This window comes from Vulpes lagopus, chromosome 9, assembly GCF_018345385.1.
Source record: "Vulpes lagopus strain Blue_001 chromosome 9, ASM1834538v1, whole genome shotgun sequence".
NCBI classification, from domain to species: domain Eukaryota; kingdom Metazoa; phylum Chordata; class Mammalia; order Carnivora; family Canidae; genus Vulpes; species Vulpes lagopus.
This window is the reverse complement of record NC_054832.1, coordinates 66,516,269-66,535,964: the sequence shown is the minus strand read 5'-3', so window position 1 is coordinate 66,535,964 and position 19,696 is coordinate 66,516,269. Positions and strand designations below refer to the sequence as shown.

The 19,696-nt window shown below is 36.8% G+C and overlaps 2 long non-coding RNA genes across 2 annotated transcripts; both read right to left on the bottom strand.

The window, feature by feature from the left end:
• Positions 1 to 1,693: 1,693 nt before the first annotated feature.
• On the bottom strand, positions 1,694 to 6,758 carry LOC121498992. The gene is made up of 3 exons (XR_005989964.1): positions 6,628 to 6,758; positions 4,250 to 4,274; positions 1,694 to 2,477 (listed from the first exon to the last, which is right to left on the bottom strand). It is a non-coding gene; the product is annotated as an uncharacterized LOC121498992 (long non-coding RNA).
• Positions 6,759 to 18,174: 11,416 nt separating this feature from the next.
• On the bottom strand, positions 18,175 to 19,268 carry LOC121498459. Its single transcript, XR_005989789.1, has 3 exons — positions 19,147 to 19,268; positions 18,561 to 18,589; positions 18,175 to 18,441 (listed from the first exon to the last, which is right to left on the bottom strand). It is a non-coding gene; the product is annotated as an uncharacterized LOC121498459 (long non-coding RNA).
• Positions 19,269 to 19,696: the final 428 nt, after the last annotated feature.

Below are 19,696 nucleotides of genomic sequence, written 5' to 3'. Positions count from 1 at the left end.
TAGTTTAGAGCAGAGCCAGTGGGTATCGGTGTGTCCTGGTCAAATGACTACAAAGTGGAACTGAGCTCTCAGGAGATAGGAGAAAAGCAATGGAGACAAAGAGCAGACTTCAGAGTCAGGTGGACCTGGTCTGAATCTTACCTTCTCTAACTTCTACCTGTGTCATCTTGGGCAATTTACCTAATTTCTCTGAGATTTAGTTTTCTCATCTGTAAAATGAGAAAAATATAAAATGTAAAATATAATCCCTACCTGTTGTGATGATTAAGTGAGGCAATGTACCTAAAGCAGCACGGTAACACAGAGTAAATTCCCACTAATTGATAACTATTGGAAAAAGGTCTTTCGGACTATGGCTTTGTTCCCAAACTTCAGAGAAACCAATAGCCTACAAAGATCAGGGACTGAGATAGATATATTCCATGCAATGAAGACCTCAGTGATGATGAATTGAAAAGAATGCTCTTGGGTTGGATGATTGGGAAAATCATCAAGAAGATGCAAGCTCCAAACAGACACTTAACATTTATTTTTAGCTTGTCTTTTGGGGCCCACTGCGAAGCCCATCTACCACATCTGAAACAACTCTCACATTTAATTTTATAAGCAGTTTGCTTCTGTTTTCAACTTGGGCTTTTCCTGAAATTTACCCCTTTTAAGATCTCTGCAGTCTTAATCCTGGTCACTGAAATTGGACTATTGTTTCCTCAAGACTGGAGACTATGCCACACTTATAGTTTAAGAACTTGCCTTACCGTTGCCAATATTTATGACCTTTTCTACATTCAGTATTAGTTGCTCACTGAACAAAATATAATTCTACTTTTGCTACTTCCAAGACATTATTGTCATGAATACTATTCAGCCAATCAGTGGAACTCTCCTTGCATTTATTATTTGAGGACAAGGGAATCACTTGACTAATCCTTTGTTTAGAATTGGAAAGTGAGGCGACCTTCTACTTTAATTTTATGCTTCCTAGTGGCTTATCTATCCATCCATCCATCCATCCATCCATCCATCCATCCATCCATCCATCCATCCATTTATTCATTTAACAAATATTTATCAATAACCAACTCTGTAGTAAGAGCTCTACCAGCTCTTGAAGCTAATAAGTGGAGGGTCAGTATGGCAGCCTGTCCTGTTTTCATGGAAATTATAAAAGATTGACTACAAAATCTGATCTCATTAAACACTAGACAGATATTTTGACCACTGCATGTCTAGATGTAGTTTATGCTTCCTTGGTTTTTCATTCCATTACTATTCTTATGTCATGGAAGATGTCAAATGTGCATCAATATAAATATATCATAACATAAAAATAAACTTAAAAAAACTATTTCGCTGAAAATTTTTGAGGCATGAATTTGGTAAGCAGTATCCCCATAATATAATCTACCTGGCATAAAACCTATAAAATCTCTCTTCATCACTTTGTGTTAATGTATCTTTACTGGAATGTAAGTTCCTTGAGGGTAGGGACTTTGTTTTGTTTTCCAAGGACATTAACAGTGTCTGATGCATAAAAGTTGCTCCAAATATTTTGTTATGAATAAATGAATGAGTGGACACATATGTTACAAAAACAAAATAGCTGTTTTCTAAGTTTTTATTCTGAATTATAGAAAATAATACAGCACATATTATATTTTCTCTTCTGAAGACAGTTATCCTGTTTTACTGGCAATGTGCATTCACCAGACTTTCTCATTTTTTCCTTCCTGACAGAGTACCTGTATTTTTAGAAAAGGAGTTTTTGATCTACTGATTTTCTTTTTTCTTTGCCAAGATTATACCAACTAACTGGTAGTCTGAGTGTGTTAAACATTATGTGCTACTCTGTCTCTTTTAAAAAGCTGTTTACAAAAGCACATAATACTGCAATTGAAATCAAACTCCTTAGAGATCACCTATCACAGTTTAATATATTAAATTTTCACTTCAACCTTATCAGCATCCTTAGTATCTGATTTTCTCTTTATTTGTTCTTCCAGATGACATAATTTTGTATACCTGCCATTTTTCTACCAATGACAGTACTAATGCTTCCTGGTAAAGGTCATTTTCACAGAAAGCCACTTTCAGGTATTGTGAGTTCAATAATTTAACCTGAGGAGGAGTCCAGGCAGTGTAAGTAGATGATTTGAAGGTCGTGTGTGTAGGTATGACTTCCAAGTGGCAAGATTCCAGGGATCCAGGATGGAGGATGCTCTGTGGAGAAGTGTTCATGATGTTCAGGCTCCTGCCCTCCTATTTACTGTGAGCTTGACCCTCTGGCAAAGGATATTCATCTCTGCTTCATAGTCCAAGCCTTGTGGTCACGATCTGAGAAAATGTCAATGTTTGGGAATGTAGCATTGTTGACTGCTTCATCTCTCCTACTCTCTTGTTCTGGGTATTTAAGGATTGTTGAAGTCAGTACACAAAGGAATGAGTGACAGCAAAGGCTGCTGCTTCAGGTGTTGAGTGACCTGTGGACAATCAGAGATGGATGTCACCGGGATGCTGTCACTAATGCATCCTGAAAGCAAAAGTATCGAGGCCACAGATATATATATATATATATATATATATATATATATATATATATATATATATATATATATTTTTTGTCATCCACTTTCCCTTTAACTTTAGTGGTGATGATCTAGTCTTAGAACCAACAATTGGACAACCTGAGTCCTTACATGAGGATTGGAGCCAGGTATTTGGAAAGTGTTGTGGGGGTATATACAAGAATATAGAATCTCTCTGTAAAAATTGCATGAGGATATTCTGAGCACTTTTCACTTCCTCCCATAAAACTTGATCAAAAGCATAGAGAAAATAAAACTTATGTGGTTCAATTCCAAGTATTTTTTTTTAAAGGAGCCTCTGAAGATGGTCTCAGAGCCAGATCTATTAGCTCACTTTCAAACTAATGCTTCCAAAGTGTGATGTGATCTTACTGTGGTTTAAAAAAAAATCTGTTTAAAGGTATAGAAAAGAAGAATAACTATTGAATAGGATATTTAGAATGAAAAACTGGACACAAACTGTGCTGTCCACTTTGAAATCATATAAAAAGCAGTAATGCGGATGGCACTGTATAGCAAAAACCTGACTGATATGCCTTCTCATTGAAGATAATGAAAATCCAACTGTGAGTGCTTGTCAGGGACTCTTTGAAAATTCTGCATTTCCTCTGCACACCCTCAAGCACACTCGTGTCTCATGGCCTTATCTGACACTGCCCAAATCTTGTAGGAAATGCTGGAGACTCATCATTTATATGACATGACCAACTATCCTTAGCACCAGTGCATCGCTCAGCAAGGTGTAACTGGGACATTTCCTTATTGTTGCTGTTGAAACTATAGAGGATTAAAGATTTCCCAAAGTTCAATCTAGGTAATCCCTTCTGTAGGATTAACTCACTGAATGGCTTTCTGCGTGTATTTGTTTCAGAAAGAAAAAAAGCAGATTTCAAATCCCTAAATCTGGAGGTAACATTTTATTTATTGTTCAGATAGCATCATTGATAACTTATGTGTGTGTGTGTGCTTTTTACATGTTCACAGTTTATCCCATGAGAAATCTAAATGAAAATTAAAAAAAAGTCTCGTTTTTCACAAACTATAATTACTTTAATTACAGGATAATTATATAAATAATGCATTTGAATGTAGGTTTCAGTTTTCTTTGTTTTCTAAATATTATCATCTTTCAGTGTTTTCAGACGTGTAAACAGGAAACATTTAAGTTTAGATGAAGAGCAGGTGAACTGTCTATGATACAAGTGGAGACAATCAAAAGATGATTAGGCTATTGAAAACTGCCTAACTAGGTGCTAATTTTTAAGTGAGCAGGTGTACTTAGTCATTATAACTTTAAAATGAAAATATATTTGAATTAAATGAACCCCCTCCCCAACATTAAAATAACATTAGAGGTCTGGCTTGTACTGACTAAATCCAGCAAAGGCAAAAAGAGGTGGAAATTTGGCAATAAGACAGCCAGCCTCTTCAGAATGACGAGGCATTAACGAGGAAACTATAGGCTCTAAAGAAATGTTGAAAAAGTTTCACATTTTATTGACTTTCTTAAAATATGGCCCAAACATCATTAACACGTTACAAAGACTAATATTTTAGTTACTGTTAAAGGATGATTAGCTTTGGACAAAGTAAGAAAGATTGAGTGTTTTACCCCCCAATTCAATTGTTTTTCTTGTAGCCACTGAAACGCATCACCACACTCTTACCTGCTCTCGTGGAACACACAAAGACCTGGTTTTAAGACAAAAAGGAGATGGTAAACTTGTGACTAAAGCATGCACATTAAATTTCAAGGTGCTGTGACATACATAATACTCATTTAATTCACATATGGCTGCACCTGAAATTGAAAGCTGAGTTTTCATCAAAAGCTAATGCAACTAAATAAAATAAACTCATATAGCACTGGGTATGGAGCTCTTTTAAATCCAGTACACACTGTGGAAGAATGCAAACTGCTTCTAAATAACCAGGTGATGTTCAGAACAGTTAGCAGTTTAATAAATTTGCCTTCGGTGTGTAAAATTAAACCTCAAGTGATCTGAAAGAGTCTAAGTGTTTGTGAAAGAGAAAATACACTGCTATAAATTCAGATACATATGAAAAGAATCTGATGATCTCCATGTGAACTATTTCAGTGGGCTGTGTGGTGTGATGCAACTGACTTCCAGCTATGTCCAGTGACCCTTCGAATGTTGCTAATGGTTTCATCCTTTCACGTCTCCACCCTTCTCCATCTGTTTTCCATCACTCACTATGTATTTTCTTCCAGCATTAGATTGCTGGTAGGTGCTACTCTGCATGTGCTACAATGGGTTTGGTCTACTGAGTGCACAATTCATTTTTTCAGATTTTTTTGTTCTATAATAATAGAGCCAATTTTATGGACCTTCTTGGTGCCCTCTCCTACTTTATCTTATCGCAAGAGGGAGCAGAGTTGCAATTGACACCATCTATTTTGTGTTGGCACAGTGCCTTTGCAGAAGAGTGTTATTGGCAAATAATTCAGAAGCCTAGTGAATTGTGCCCATCAGAAGTCATTAATAGCTTTCTGTGGCCCTGTTATTATAAGGTACCCCAAATCTTATTATATAAAGAAGTGTGAGGTGTAAGTGAATAAATTTATTTGTAAACCCTGATGTCAATCAAGTATCACTGTTTCTAACATGACTCTATGACTCTATTTTGACCCTGGTATGTTGAAACTAGACCCTTGTCGGGTTTATATAAGGCATTTACTAATGATTGGTAGGTTCAAATTTTTATTGGAGATAAGGGATATTTTCAAGGGGAGGCTATACACTGTGCCCAGAAAAGTCATCCTCTGCCCAGAGCAGATTTCTCAAACCTCACCAACAAGGACTGGGGACAGGTTACAGTGTCTCACAGAAGGGAGTCTCCTACCCACCATAAAAGAATAATATTACTACTGTCAAATAAATAAAGAAACAAATACCTATATTTTAGGAGCACTCTTTTGTGGTCACGATCCATTAAAAAATATACTATCTCTTATGCTTTGGTTTACAAGCACCACTTCTGAAACATAATCAGAATTTATGTTTATAAGCTTTCTTCAAATAATTAACATGATAATTTATCATGCAGAAAATAGGTCCTTTCTTGAAATATTGTTCTACCCACACTCAAAATGAAGAAAGTAGAAGTCTGAGTGGGTTGCATAACTGTAGTTGCAACTATTTGGTTTCCCATTTGAAAACATTTTGGACAACATATCACTTTGCAGAGTATTTAATAAGATGAGGACATGGAGTTTTTAGTGCTCCCTTAGGTTCCAGTGACCCTCTAGAAACCTGCGACTCCAGGAGGCTTCCTGCTCTCTAAACTACCTCAGAACCAGGAGTAACAAACATTGGCCAACACAGTACTTGTGAGACATTCCATGTACACAGGTCCATAGTGCCATAAGGCTTGTACACACAGACTGACCTGAAACTTAATACAAACTAAAAAATCAGCAAAAACATGAGGCAACACTTTTTTATTAATTGTTTACCTCCAATCACCCTGCAGAGCAAAATTGTTAAGTTGAAAGAAAATCAGTCCAATTCTAATACCATGGGAGAGGTATTTCGCAAACACATGCCTAGAAAAGAAAAATGAGAGCTCTTTTCCTTCCCAGTGAAGCCCTGCCACAAGGCTGCTGACTTTATTTGATTTCATTTTCCATGTTGCAAATTGCACAACTGTCAAATCTGTTGCTATGCGTTCTGTGTTCCTCCCCAAGGAAAAAAATGAGCAGTTGGTACTTTCTGTTCAGGAAAAATACCGAAAGTTCTAACGATTCCTTCTTAGTAGGCGTCACAAATAGGCCGGCAATTCCCTATACTTTTGGGTGTTTGTGCTCACAATTAGCATTCATTAATATCTTTTCACATATGCAATCAACATCCAAGCTCTTTTTCATAGCCAAGCTTCTTTAAAGGATTTTCGACCCAATTTCTCCACTTTTTTACCCCCCTAGTCATAAGGATTTCACCTGCTCTCAGTCATCATTTTTGAACCACGTATCACTTGCTAAGATAAATGATAAAGTCTATGCAGCCAGAAATAAAGCACTCACTGTCCTTGCTGTCTCAGGAACTTTCCAAATGAATGGAACTTTCTCTTTGCGCAACTTCGCACTTCATGCCCTCTTGCACACCATCGAACTTCTCTGGTTTTTCTTCTCTGACTCTCAAGCCATTCCTTTTTAGTCTTCTCTGCTGTTTCCTTCACCTCTATCTTAGTTCTAATTCTCTGGTGTCCAAAATGGCAGTCAGTAGTCACATGTGACTATTAGGCTTCTCAAATGTGGCTAGTTCAAATTAAGATATAAGGATGTTATTATGCACACCAGAATTTGAACACTTAGTATGAAAATCTCATGTAAATTATCTCATTAATAAACAGTCAACTCTCATTATTTGCAGTAGTTATGTTCTATAATATTCTGGGAACACAAATTAGTGAATACTGAACCATTGCTTCCAGGAGGAACACAGGGGTATGTTCCTGTAATCCTTTGGTCACAACACTTTCAGCTACCAATCAATATGTAACCTTGTGTTATGCGTGTTTCTCATTAAAGACATCTTATTTAATCTATATTGTTGATTCATAACATTGAACTCATGGCCAATAGCATTATAATTCCTCCCTGAACAAAGCTTAGTCTAATACACTTTGTTTTCACCTTAAGACATAACCCAGCCTTCTTGTACTTAGGAATGCTAGACAGAACTTCAGAGCTATGCTTGGGGACCATTTTAAATAGCAAAATCACCATCAAAAAGGACAAAAAGTTGTGGTAAATGTGGCACTGAATATATCTTGAAAAGAACACTTGTTTTAAAGTGTGAGAGCTGAAAAAAAAAAGTGTGAGAGCTGAAACAGGGAGATAGAGCGTCACCTAGTTTGACTTCAGGGAATGCGTGTGTCCAGTTACTCGACTTTTTACCACTCTGTGCATGTCGATGAATGATTGTAAAAGTGCTGAATATTTTGATTTGGGGGTTACAGTAAATATTGGCTCTTAGGTAAATTTACAAATACCAAATCCACAAATAATGAAGATCAACTGTATTTTATAATAATTGCATGTTGGTAGCATTTTAGATGCCCTGGGATAAGCAAAGTGCATATTAAAATGCATTTCTCTTGTTACTTTTGACTTAATGTTGCTACAGGAGTGTTTAAGAATGCATATGTGGCTCACATTGGCTCTCATTATTTTTCTGTTGGTTATAAATGTAGGAGTTTATAAATGCTGTTATAAATGTAAGTGTTTCACAGCACTTGTTACTTACCACAGGTTACCTCTCTCATTTTCATGACTTGAGATAACATGTAGACTAAAGACTCTCCAAACATGGGAGTCACCCTCCAATCTGCTTTCTATTAACACCCCACATCCAGGGCATCTTCTCTTGGGTCTAACTTTGGTATATATATCTCCATTAATTCCCTCCTAACCTCTCTGCCTCCATGCTGAGGAAGCCACTACCATGATTGTTTCCAACAATCTGAAGACCTCTTGACTCTTTTCACACCCTGAATGACCCTTTAAAACCTAAGTCAGATCATAATCACACCTGTGCTCAGAAACCTCCAAGGCTTCCCATCTCACAGAAAAATTCAGTATCTGATAAGACCTACACATGTGGTTCCCTCACTCCCTCTGGGATGGATCTCATTCTTTCTTCCCATTGACTGTTCCATTCTGTCCACACTGGCCTCCTTGCTGTCCTTGGCTTCCTAATACTCTCCAGAGCTTCCCAATGCAAAGCCTTTATGCTAGTTGTCCCCTGCCCATAATGGTCATTTCCCAGTTGCCTCATGGCTGTTCTTTGCCATTACTTCATTGAGATCTTGGCTCAAATGGCAGACCCTTTAAAAAAGGACTGATAATCCTCTATAAAAAGACCTCTGCATCACTCTGTTTTCTTACTCTGATTCACTTTCTTCTCTTTAGCACTCATCACTGCCTAAGCTTTATTCATTTGCTCCCCTCCTTTCCCCTGTGTAAACTCTGTATGAGCAGGGACTAAACTCTAAATGTAAACTCTGTATGAGCAGGGACTAAACTCTAAATGTAAACTCTGTAAGAGCAGGGACTTGGACTTATTTATTCACAGCTATATCCCTGGTGCTAGAATAATACCTGGCACATAGTAGGTAATCCAAAAACATTATTTTAATAAAGCTTTTATCTACAATTCAGATGTCTATAGTTCTGAAATCCTATTCTACCAACTCTAATTACTCACACACATATCTTTTTTTTTTTTTTTTTTAGATTTTATTTGTTTTGAGAGAGAGAGACAGAGAGAGAGAGAGAGAGAGAGAGAGAGCATGCATGAGCCAGGGGAGAAGGAAAGGGAGAAGAAGAAGCAGACACTCTGCTGAACAGAGTCGATGTGGGCTCAATCCCAGGACCCTGGGATCATGACCTGAGTTGAAGGCAGATGTTTAACTGACTGAGCCACTCAGGCACCCCTTACGTTATAATAACAACATTTAGATGATCAATATTTTTAAATGAAAATAACATTGGCTTAAGTTGGATAGGTTTGGTTCAAATACTAATTTTTCCAATTATTTTCTCTATGGCCTTGAGCAAGCTATTTAGTACTCTAAGTCTTAGTTTTGCATTGTTAAAGTAGGACTAAGAATACTTGCCTTACAGTCTTGTTTTGAAGATTATAGCCAATATTGTCTCATACATAAATTCCCTGTGAGGTGACTAGTATATAATAGGTACTCAGTTGTCAATGTTATTTAGCAACCTTTTATAAAAAGCCTACCATATGCCAAGTGTCATACCAGACTCTGGAGATGAAAATTCTATGAGATGTAAATTTAAAGATAAAAAACATAGGCTGATGAGGATGAAGGCAGGTGATTGAGGGTAGGAGGAACCAGACAGTGACAAACGAGCTTCAAAATGTTAATGTAATAAAAGTTCATGTGATTACAATAGTGTCACAATACTTCTTTGTGAACTCCGTGATAATAGAGAGTAAAGCAGGCTCAGGACTCAGGACACAGTTCATAAAGGAAGTAATGCTTGAACTGAGTCTTAAAAGATGCATTGCATTTGGTAGGCAGAAAAATAATGAAGCTAATGCTTGGCAGATAAAGCAGTGAGCAAAGGCCTTGAGAGGTGAATGGGAAGAGGCATTCAGGAAATGGCAAACAGTTTAGCATGGCTGAGCATAATATCCAAGGGATTCAGTAGAGTCCAGATTTAAATGAAGGCCTTCTGATGCTACATGAAGGAGTTTAATTATTTTCTTTATAAGCTAGTATATTGAGTTGAATGGTGGCCCTTAAAAAGGTTATATCCATGTCTTAATTTTTAGAATGTATAATAATTTGGGAAAAAAAGATCTTTGCATATGTAATTAAAGGTGTATTTTTTGTTCTGCTTAGGTGTCTGTATCATATGACACATGACCAGCCCCTCAGCAATATCTATTCCCAAGGGTTTTGCCAATAGCAGGAGGAGGGTACCTGCAGACTATCTCAGCTGCAGGGTGAGACCTGATAGAACCATTGGTTTCTGGAGGAGGGTCTCTGGACCCTGAGAGGGCCCCTGGAGCACCATTTCCTCATTGTATTAACCACTCTATAAAGTTACATGCTGTCTGACATGAAAGTTCAAATGGGAAACCAAATAGTCGCAATTACACAACCCCTTCAAACATCTACTTTCTCCATTTTGAGTGTGGGTAAAGAGGTATTTCAAACAGAAAATTTCTGATTCTGCCTCTCAGATCAGTAAAGACAACAGAAAAGCATTATTTTCTTTAGGAATTATTAGCCATAAGAACCAGGACTGAGGTGTTGAAGTTCTATTTATTGAACCAGATGCTACATGTATGAATTTTGTACAAATGTATGTATGCAGTCTAGTTAGTCTAACAAAAGCCTATGAACTTGGTGACAAAATCTGCATTATTTAAAAGAGGACACCGAGATACTGAGCTTGAGTCAAAATGCAAAGCCAGCCTGCTTGTTAGTAATAGAAGAAGATGTGGGCCAACATTCATACTCTCAAGCCTGCATATTTTTACAGACAAAGGCCTTAAGGGACTCAGCGTAATCAATCAATCAATCAATCATATGAAAATGGGTGATCACCAGCCTTTCCTTGAACTTACCCGTATTTGAATTGTGCCACTGACATTTGCAGACACCTTGTGCTATAACAGACGATGGCAAAGAAGTCATTTCAAGCAGTTAAGATAACTGGGGTATGAACAAAGACAGTGCACTGAACCTTGTAGAGCAGTGGTTTCTGTTTGTTTGTTCTGTTGTGTTTTGTTTTATCGTGGGCACTATGAGTTATAGGCACTCTAAGGAATATGACACGTTCCTGGCACAGCCTCTCTGTCCCTTTTCACACATGGCTCTTCTTAGACTCCAAGTCACACTGTAATTAACAGCACCAAGTAGCTCACTATAACTCTAAAACAGCTCATTCATAATAAATGAAGTTGCTCAAAATCTTCCAAGTATAAAAAGTAAAACGGAAAAATCTTGGACATACCTGCATGAGGCACATTTATGCATTATTGACAAATAAAATTCATTTGGGAGTAACATGAATTCACTGATGAACATTATGTTTTCCACCAAGCATTTTTTTCGCTTACGGTGCTCGGAAAGAGTCCATTTTCCCATAGTGTTAATGTTGAAAGCTATGGCAATGACACCACAATAATGCCCATCATTGTGATGTATAATATAGATGTTATTGCACATAATAGAAAGCATTCTTTGGGAGTAATGCATTTTTGTTGCCTACATGCTGACACCAAGCAGATATAAATGTGCTTTAATGTGTTTCCTTTTAAAGGGCTAGTGTAGACGCACCCTCGAGTGTGTGTTTTGTATAAGGTTTGGTGAGCAGCTCGCTTTTAGTAGCTGCTTTCTATATTCACTTTAGTACTCTTAATAGCTCTAATTATAAACTGCACAGTGTTCTATTCCTTCCTTGCTGTTCTTTGTCATTGCACTGCTCATAGACATTTAAACAGTGGAAGCTGTTTATAGTTCATTAAACACTTTAAGCTGTTGTTCTAAAGTTTTATACTTTTTTTTTTTTGTATTTTCCAAGTCATTTCCCTCTGCTGTCATATGAAACCATGCAATACAATTCAGTTGAAGACATCAGTTATGCACACTTTGTGGATAACCAGCAGGGCTAACCGCCACAAATGAATCAGAGAGTTTGGTGATCTGTTTTACATTGTATTTTGTATGGCATTTGGCATGGAATGTTTAGATCTTTTTTTAAAGAAATTATACTCTCTAATTCTTCCTAAAGTGGTAATTTTGCTTCTTAAATAAAAACACTAGCCAAAAGGGAGTATTAACTCATACTTTGATAGGATACAGCATAGAAAATGTGATTATTAGAAACTAAGTATTTTCCTATAATATCACAGTAGGAAGAGATGGGGTAGTCATTCCAATAAATGACCCAGTAGGATGGTATTACAATTTGAAGAAAGAGAGATTTATTGGCAGTGAGATTACCATAGAAAGTGCAGGAGACCATGGTGGTATCAGAAGGAGGTTATCTCTGATTTTTCTTGGACTGGCCACTCTGTAACTGTCACTTCTTGATATCCTCCCAGAACAGATCCTGCAACAACTACTGTGTTAGAAGACTACATAGACCAGGCTAATTTGGATTCCTTCCCCACAGCATTATATAATCTTTCTGTGAAAAATGAAAGTGAGAGGTTAGGGATTTATTCTTTGCTGTTCAAATCAGATGAAACATTGTTCCCCATCCTATTAATTTATCAAGCAAAGCCTCATTTACATCATCACATTGAGCAAGCTTAAGGCACATGGTTCTGTATTGAGAGACAAAAGCAACTTACTGAGAACCAGGTTTAAAATATTAGAGCAAAATAGGAGGAATGGTGCAGAGAAAAGGAGGCATTCGGTTAACATTAGATTTCCTAACAATGACTGATTTGAGACTCTGGAGGGTGCCTTCTTCTCTAGGAGGAAGCTAACTTACTTTGTGTGAGGAGGGGTGGGTGTCTAAAATGCAACTTGTATAGATGACCTGTGGTGAGTAAGTAGACCCTTTCAAGGTCTGGTCATATGGTCTCATGACAATTGATTAGATTTCCTCCCCATTTGCCTCTTATACAATATTCTTCCTTCTTGACTTTTTTTCCCCACATTTTCTGTCATTATTATGAGTTCAAAATTCTCACAGACTCTATCAATAAATAGGCTTATAAGAGAAAATTTTATGTACATATAAAACAAAATCACAAATCTCATTTAACAAATTGGACTTTGTGAACCCTAAGATTTTTTTGATTCAATATATGTAGCTGGGGACAAATAATAAACTCTTTGTGAGTTCTGCTTCTCTTGGTTTTAATTCATGTTAGTATGCATTTAACTACACAATTTTCTGGCATCATGGCTCAAAGCCAAAAAAAATCATTGCATTAAAAATCAACAGAAACTATAAAATGTTCCATATATGTATGTTGTTATGATTCTTAAAATTAGTAAATGTATTTTAACATTCTGTTAGAAAGTGAATATCAGGGATACCTATGAAAAAAATGAACTGAAAGAAATAATAGGAAACTCAGAAGCTCTATTTTGAGGATTAAGCAAGAATCATTGGTGCAATGTTAGACAGAGCCCATGTAGCTGCTCACTGTGAATCTGAATTGCCCTCCAAATTAGTCCTGTACCTGCCTCTGCCCCCAACCCTGAGCCCTGATCTCAAGTGCATTCCTGGCATCTGCTGATAGCATGCATGTCCCGCCTTCCAGTGTACCCCACCATTTACTTTCATTTTGTGTTTATTTTTTACTTTCTCTCTTCCTCTGCTGGAATAGAATCTCCCTGTAGGCAGGCATTTTGTCTATTTTACTTCCTGGTACATTTAGTATAAGAGCCTAAGAGAGTGCCCAATGGATATGAGGTGCTCAGTAAATATCTGTTTGAGAAATGAATGAATGGTACAATATTCACCAAGTTATTTTAAAGATCTTTATTTATTTATTCATGAGAGACACACAGAGAGAAGCAGAGACATAGGCAGAGGGAGAAGGAGGCTCTCTGCAAGAAGCCTGATTGCGGGACTCGATCCTGGACCCCGATTTCACGCCCTGAGACAAAGGCAGACGCTCAATCGCTGAGCCACCCAGGCATCCATTCACCAAGTTTTAAAAGGGTAAAAGTTGTCTATGGAAAAGACATGCCAGAAGAAGACAGAGTGTTTAAGAAAAGCTCTGAAGAGCAGAAAACAATGTGACTCTGTGGAACCATTTCTCTGAGAGGAAGAGACCAAAAGTAGAGAGACATTAGCAGAAAGGCAAAACCTCTGGCCTGGAAGTCCAGCAGGCTGTGGCCTTGGATGTCCCATAAGGGAGTTCATTCAAGAAATATTTGTGGGATGTGTGGGATGTGTGGGATGCCTAGGCTAGCTGATACTCAGAATATAAAGATTATTAGATTGTGACTCTAGTTTTCTGGAGGCTCACAACTAATCTTCCCCAGCCCTTCCAAATGTTATTACTCCATTTCTGATACATCATAAAGCTTTCACCTAAATTATTGCAATGGCCTCCTAATTAGTGGCCAGGCTTTCATTCTTGCCCTGTCTATTGCCCACCATGTTCTATTTTCAAAACAAGAGCCAGCAATGTCATGAATTACACTCCCTGGCTCAGATTCTCATGTCTTCTCACCTCCCTTAGAATAAAAGGGAAAGGTCTTCTAGGGGCCCACATGCTCAGAGTCACCAGACCCCAGCCCCTCCCTGATCTCTTTTCATACTTCTTACTCCCAATCACTTCATTCCAACCATATTGACTTTTTTGCACTTCCTGAAATATGCCAGTCCTGCCTGAGCTCAAGATTTCCACTCTCATGTTTCCCTTTCAACTCCCAACTGGAATTCTTGTTCTTTAAATAGTCACATAGCTCTTAACCTCCTTATTTGGTTTCCTGCTCAATTGTCACTTTATCCAGGAAATCTTCTCTATCACTCACCATAAAATAGCATAGCCCACTATACTCTTTGTCTTTGCCCCTCTTTGTTAGTTTTGATCACTGTTATGCTAACACAAACAACATAACTGCTCAATAAATATTTGTTGAATGAATGAAGGTGCAAACAACAAAATCATATAGTTGAAAATTATGCAGATAGATTAAAAGAAGAATACGGCCTAGAAAGAGACTCAGTTATTTAACAGAATGTTTTGAGTGAGAAAGGACAAAGATAAGAATTATTCAACAGATGGTGTTGTGAAAGCTAAAAAGTAATTTGGAAAAATAATATGGAAATCCTCCTTACACAGTGTATCATTTAAGGCTCTTGGCATCAAATCATGGAAACCATTCTGGATTTTACTGGGAGGGTATTGGTGATCATAATCAATAGGAAACACTGGTATCAAATGGAGATATGGAGGCCGTCAGAGCTTTTTAAATGCCATAAAGTAGGATGCAGGGAAATCAGTTTCCTTGCGCATGTGGTACCCTATCAGAAACTGTTCACTCCAATCCTTTGTTCCTGCTCTTGAATATTTGATAATATGTAAAGTGTGATCATATCACAAAGAGAAAGCACTATAAATGAATTTACATTAAAATATGACTATTTTGGGGTACTGAGATTTTGGGGAATTTTTATTCAGATTTTTTATGTTTAGTTTTCAAGTTTTCTACAATAAATATGTGTTATTTTTTATAATGCAATATAACTATTTCAAAAAGAAATCTCCCCTTTGAAGCAAATTATGTTTATTATTAATATGTTATAAGATGTGGTTCATTGTGGTTCATTATTTTACCATTTTCTTTTGAGGAGTCCTGGAAGAAAATACAGTCTACAAAAATGTACAGTTTGTTTGAGCTGTTGGTCAGTGTTTATCTCAAAGACAGTGTCTATGTATCTTTGAGTATGTCAGCTATTGAGAGTCTTGGATTTCAATATAATGGTAAAAATCTGGAAACAACATAAATATTCAAAAATAGAAGATTAATTAAACCAACCATGTGCCCATGTGATAACACATCTATGTATGTGTTTGTATGTATGTAAAAAGAAATCCTGAGGCTATACAACAAATTGCTATGAGTGTCTCCCCATGCAGCGTATGGGCAGTGATGACAGAGGGAAATTTTTTATTAGTTGAATATTTTACAGTAAGCATGCATTTTATTTTAATTACAAATGTTATATATGGAAATAAAATCAGATACCATACACAAAAATGTGAAAACATGCAAAGATATTCACAGTGTTTTAAATTTAAAAGTTTCAAAACACGATATATTGTAAAACATCATTTACAAACATTAAATAAAACCTACATGAAAATAGCTCAAATTGGAAACAACAAATATCTCTGACTAGCATGATTCTAAAGGAGTTTTATTTTATTTCCTTTCCTTCTATGTGTTTAATAAACATATTTCAGTGGCCATGTCTCTCTTAAATAATAAAATCACCTTTTCTAAGTGAATGAAGTTACAAAAAATGTAATTTTGTGTAAAAAATATAATAAAAATAAAAATGTAAAAAACTGGGAAATTTGATTATATAAAGAACCCATAAAATAGGAAAACTCAATGATTTTAATAGAGAAATAGTCAAAGACCACAAAAAGACAATCTCTTTTGAGGACAAGTGGCTAGGGATAACATACGGAAATAAATATTCATCATTAATCAACAAAATGCAAATTAAAATGAAGTAACTCTTTATAGATTAAATTAGCTAAAAATGTAAATTATCATACCCAGTACTTCTGAAGGAACAGTAAAACTGCACCCCTCATGCATTTCTAGCTGCATTCATTCATTGAATGGGTATTTGCGCAGGGCCCAAGCTCTGGAGACAGAACACTCTGGTGCAAATCACATCCCACCGCTTTCTTGCTGTGTGCCTTGCGCGTATGGTTTAATCTCTCCTCAGCTGTAAAATGGGGATAATCATAGTACCTCCTGATTTGTCCTCATAAGTGGATTTAATGATTCAATGCCCATAAATCTCTTGGAATAGTAAATATTTAATAAACTATTCATTATTGACTATATTTGTCAACTAGGATTCCAACAGGAAACAGATAACACATACAAATTATCATAACTCAAGGAGGACCTATTTTCAAAAGGATTATTCACAAAAATGTGTGTAGAGAGTGGGGAAAACATGAAAGAAGACTCTGGGGCTAAAGGAGTGGGCTGTTACTACTTCTAGTCCTGAGGGATGGTGCATGGGAGGAATTGCTGAAACAGAATAGTTATGTACAAAAGGAGTATTGGAGAGAAGTGACCTTCCATCAAGAGATACCATCAGTCTGAGGCAAGCTCTTAAGTAGAGGGAGCCAGGAGGAAATGTGCCATGACTTCATTTTCCCTCTCCTTCTCTTGCCAAGATTCCTCATTTGCTAAATCCAGCTATTAGCCTGTGTGGAGCTAGCTGATGTGGTCCATGAGGTCCAGCCTCCTGACACTGAGAATAGGGTGCCAAAGAAAGAAGAGCAGATGCTGTATGTATCTGGCATGGGCTATGTCCTAGGCCCTCTTTAAAAGAGAGGCAAAGAGCAGATTACACAGTGCTGTAATTCCCCACCAGACTTTCTGCCTCCTCAACGACTCGGGGGGCGGGGGGAGTAAATACATTATTTCCTCTTCCTTGCAGAGTAGCTCCACCAGTTTCCTTATCCTAGGGGCAAGTGGAGCACAGGCTTTGGAGATCCAGTCTCTGTGAGCATCATCAAAATATCCAAATACAGTATCCTTTTATGGGCTAGTCTCACACTGAATAATGCTACAAGTTAGTTACCACTAGGCTGGGACTGGCATACTTTTTAGCAAGTAGAGGAGGGCAGTTCACAGAGCATCAGAAGAAAATGGGATGCTGTTCCAAACTCCACATTAGGTAGAAATGACTATCATAGGGGCTAAGACTTCATTATTAAAAACAAATCAATCCATGGCTCATCCATGGTTATTGACCAGTCAAGGTTATCAAGCAAGGGTAATTCCTACCAGGTTGAAATATACTCTTGTCAGAAGCGTTTTCTAAAATTCCAGGCCTCAGGGTGCTTGAGTGGCCTAGTTGGTTAAGTGTCTGACACTTGGTTTTGGCTCTGTTCATGATCTCAGGGTTGTGAGATCAAGCCCTAAGGCTGGCTCTTCACTCAGTGTGAAGTCTACTTGAGATTTTCTCTCTGTCCCTCTGCCCCTCCCCTTGCTCCTTCTTTCATCAAAAATAAATAAATAAATAAATAAATAAATAAATAAAATAAAGTAAAATAAAATAAAATAAAATAAAATAAAATAAAATAAAATAAAATAAAATTCTGGACCTCAAAAGTGCAAACAAGAAGTATAGAAAGCTTTTAAAAAAGTGAATTATGCAGATTAGTGAATATTCAATTAAACAGTATGTATTTAGGAAAAAAATGAATGCAAATATGTAGCTATCCCATGATGATAATAACTGAACAAATTTGATAAATAATTAGAATTCCACCCTTTCACTTATAGAGAGCTTTTTTTGTTTGCTTAGTTTTGTTTTTGCTTATGAATCTCTTTAGTGCTCAGGAATAAACAGATTTAAAAATCCTATGAGGAACAGGTACATTAAATTAAAGATGAATTTTCTCTAAACCATTATTTAAAAGCACACACACTTCCTCCACAAAAGCTCTTGTATTCAAAATATAACATACAATGGTAACAATGAAAATGACAAATCTTCAACATCTTTTCATTTTCATCCCAGAATGCGTCTGGTGACACTTCTTCCCATCTCACTTTCTTCCATTGCCTGTTTTTGGCAGCTCCTCTGCCTCCTTTTCCTCTGGGTCTTCATTCATATTGGCTACAGAGAAGGAAAGGAAAAGAAAAGACTGATCTTACAGTATGTATCCCCCATCCCTGCATCATTTCAGATCCTTTTCAGTGGGAAACAGTGACACAGAAAAAGCAGAGGAGACTCACCAACACAGTGATGACTGGAATGCTTCACCCTGTGAAGTAAAAGGGGAGGAAATATATATTACTTGATAATACCCAGAACAATTTCAAGGATAAAGAACATGCAGTAATCACCCTGAATCCAGATTCTTTTCTCTGGACTTCCCCAGACATAATTTATTTTTCTTCTTAATTCCAAATTACCAACAATCTAGAATAAAGAGACCAAAAAATAATAATAATAACTTTTATCCTACCAATACGTGGGAAAATATTACTAGTCCCAACTTTATAAATAATGTCTTTATTTAGATTTACTGTTGCTACTTATATTTCTAAATAATCATCATTATGTGGTTATATTTATTGAAGTAGATTATCAAAATGCATAACACAGTTTTTCCATTAACTCTTTCACATTAATGAGTTGCTATTTAGTAAATTACTATTTCCCAGCACTAAAAGGAAGAAAGCCAGTGGCCTGAATGATTTTCCAAAGTGCCTATTAATAAACACCCAAGGCATATATTAAAATACTAGAACACGAAGGTCTTTGGGAAGTACATAAACATGTGAACTGGGGTTTTTAGAAATGTACATTAACACTTACATGACTGTAGTGCTTTTTAAATTCTTCTTCTAGGTTTGCTTATCACTCAAATTTTCACTGTATTTTAATTTGTGGCAATTTTGCAATGATTTTGACAGAACCAAAGTTCTCTAGTCTCTTTGCTTTGTTAGGAAATACTAAATGATCATTTGTAATTTTGTCGAGGCTGTTTTGAATTCTGTTACTCCAGAGTTCATTTCAGTCTATTCACAGCACTTGAAGACAGAAAGGTCTATAAAAGGCATAGGTAGTAAGGTTTTACTTTTTAAAATTCTTAAGATATTAATGAACCTAATTGTTCAAAAGTATACTCTATTTTTTTTAAGATTATTTATTTGTTTATTTATTTGAGAAGGAGAAACAAAGATAGAGAGCACATGGGCCGGGGAGAGGAGCCCAGAGAGAGGGAGAGAGACAAACAGACTCTGTACTGAGTGCAGAGCCAGATGCAAGGCTTCATCCGAGGACTCCGAAATCATGACCCTGGTTGAAACCGAGAGTCGGATGTCTAATTGACTGAGCCACCCTGGCGACCAAAAAGTATAATCTA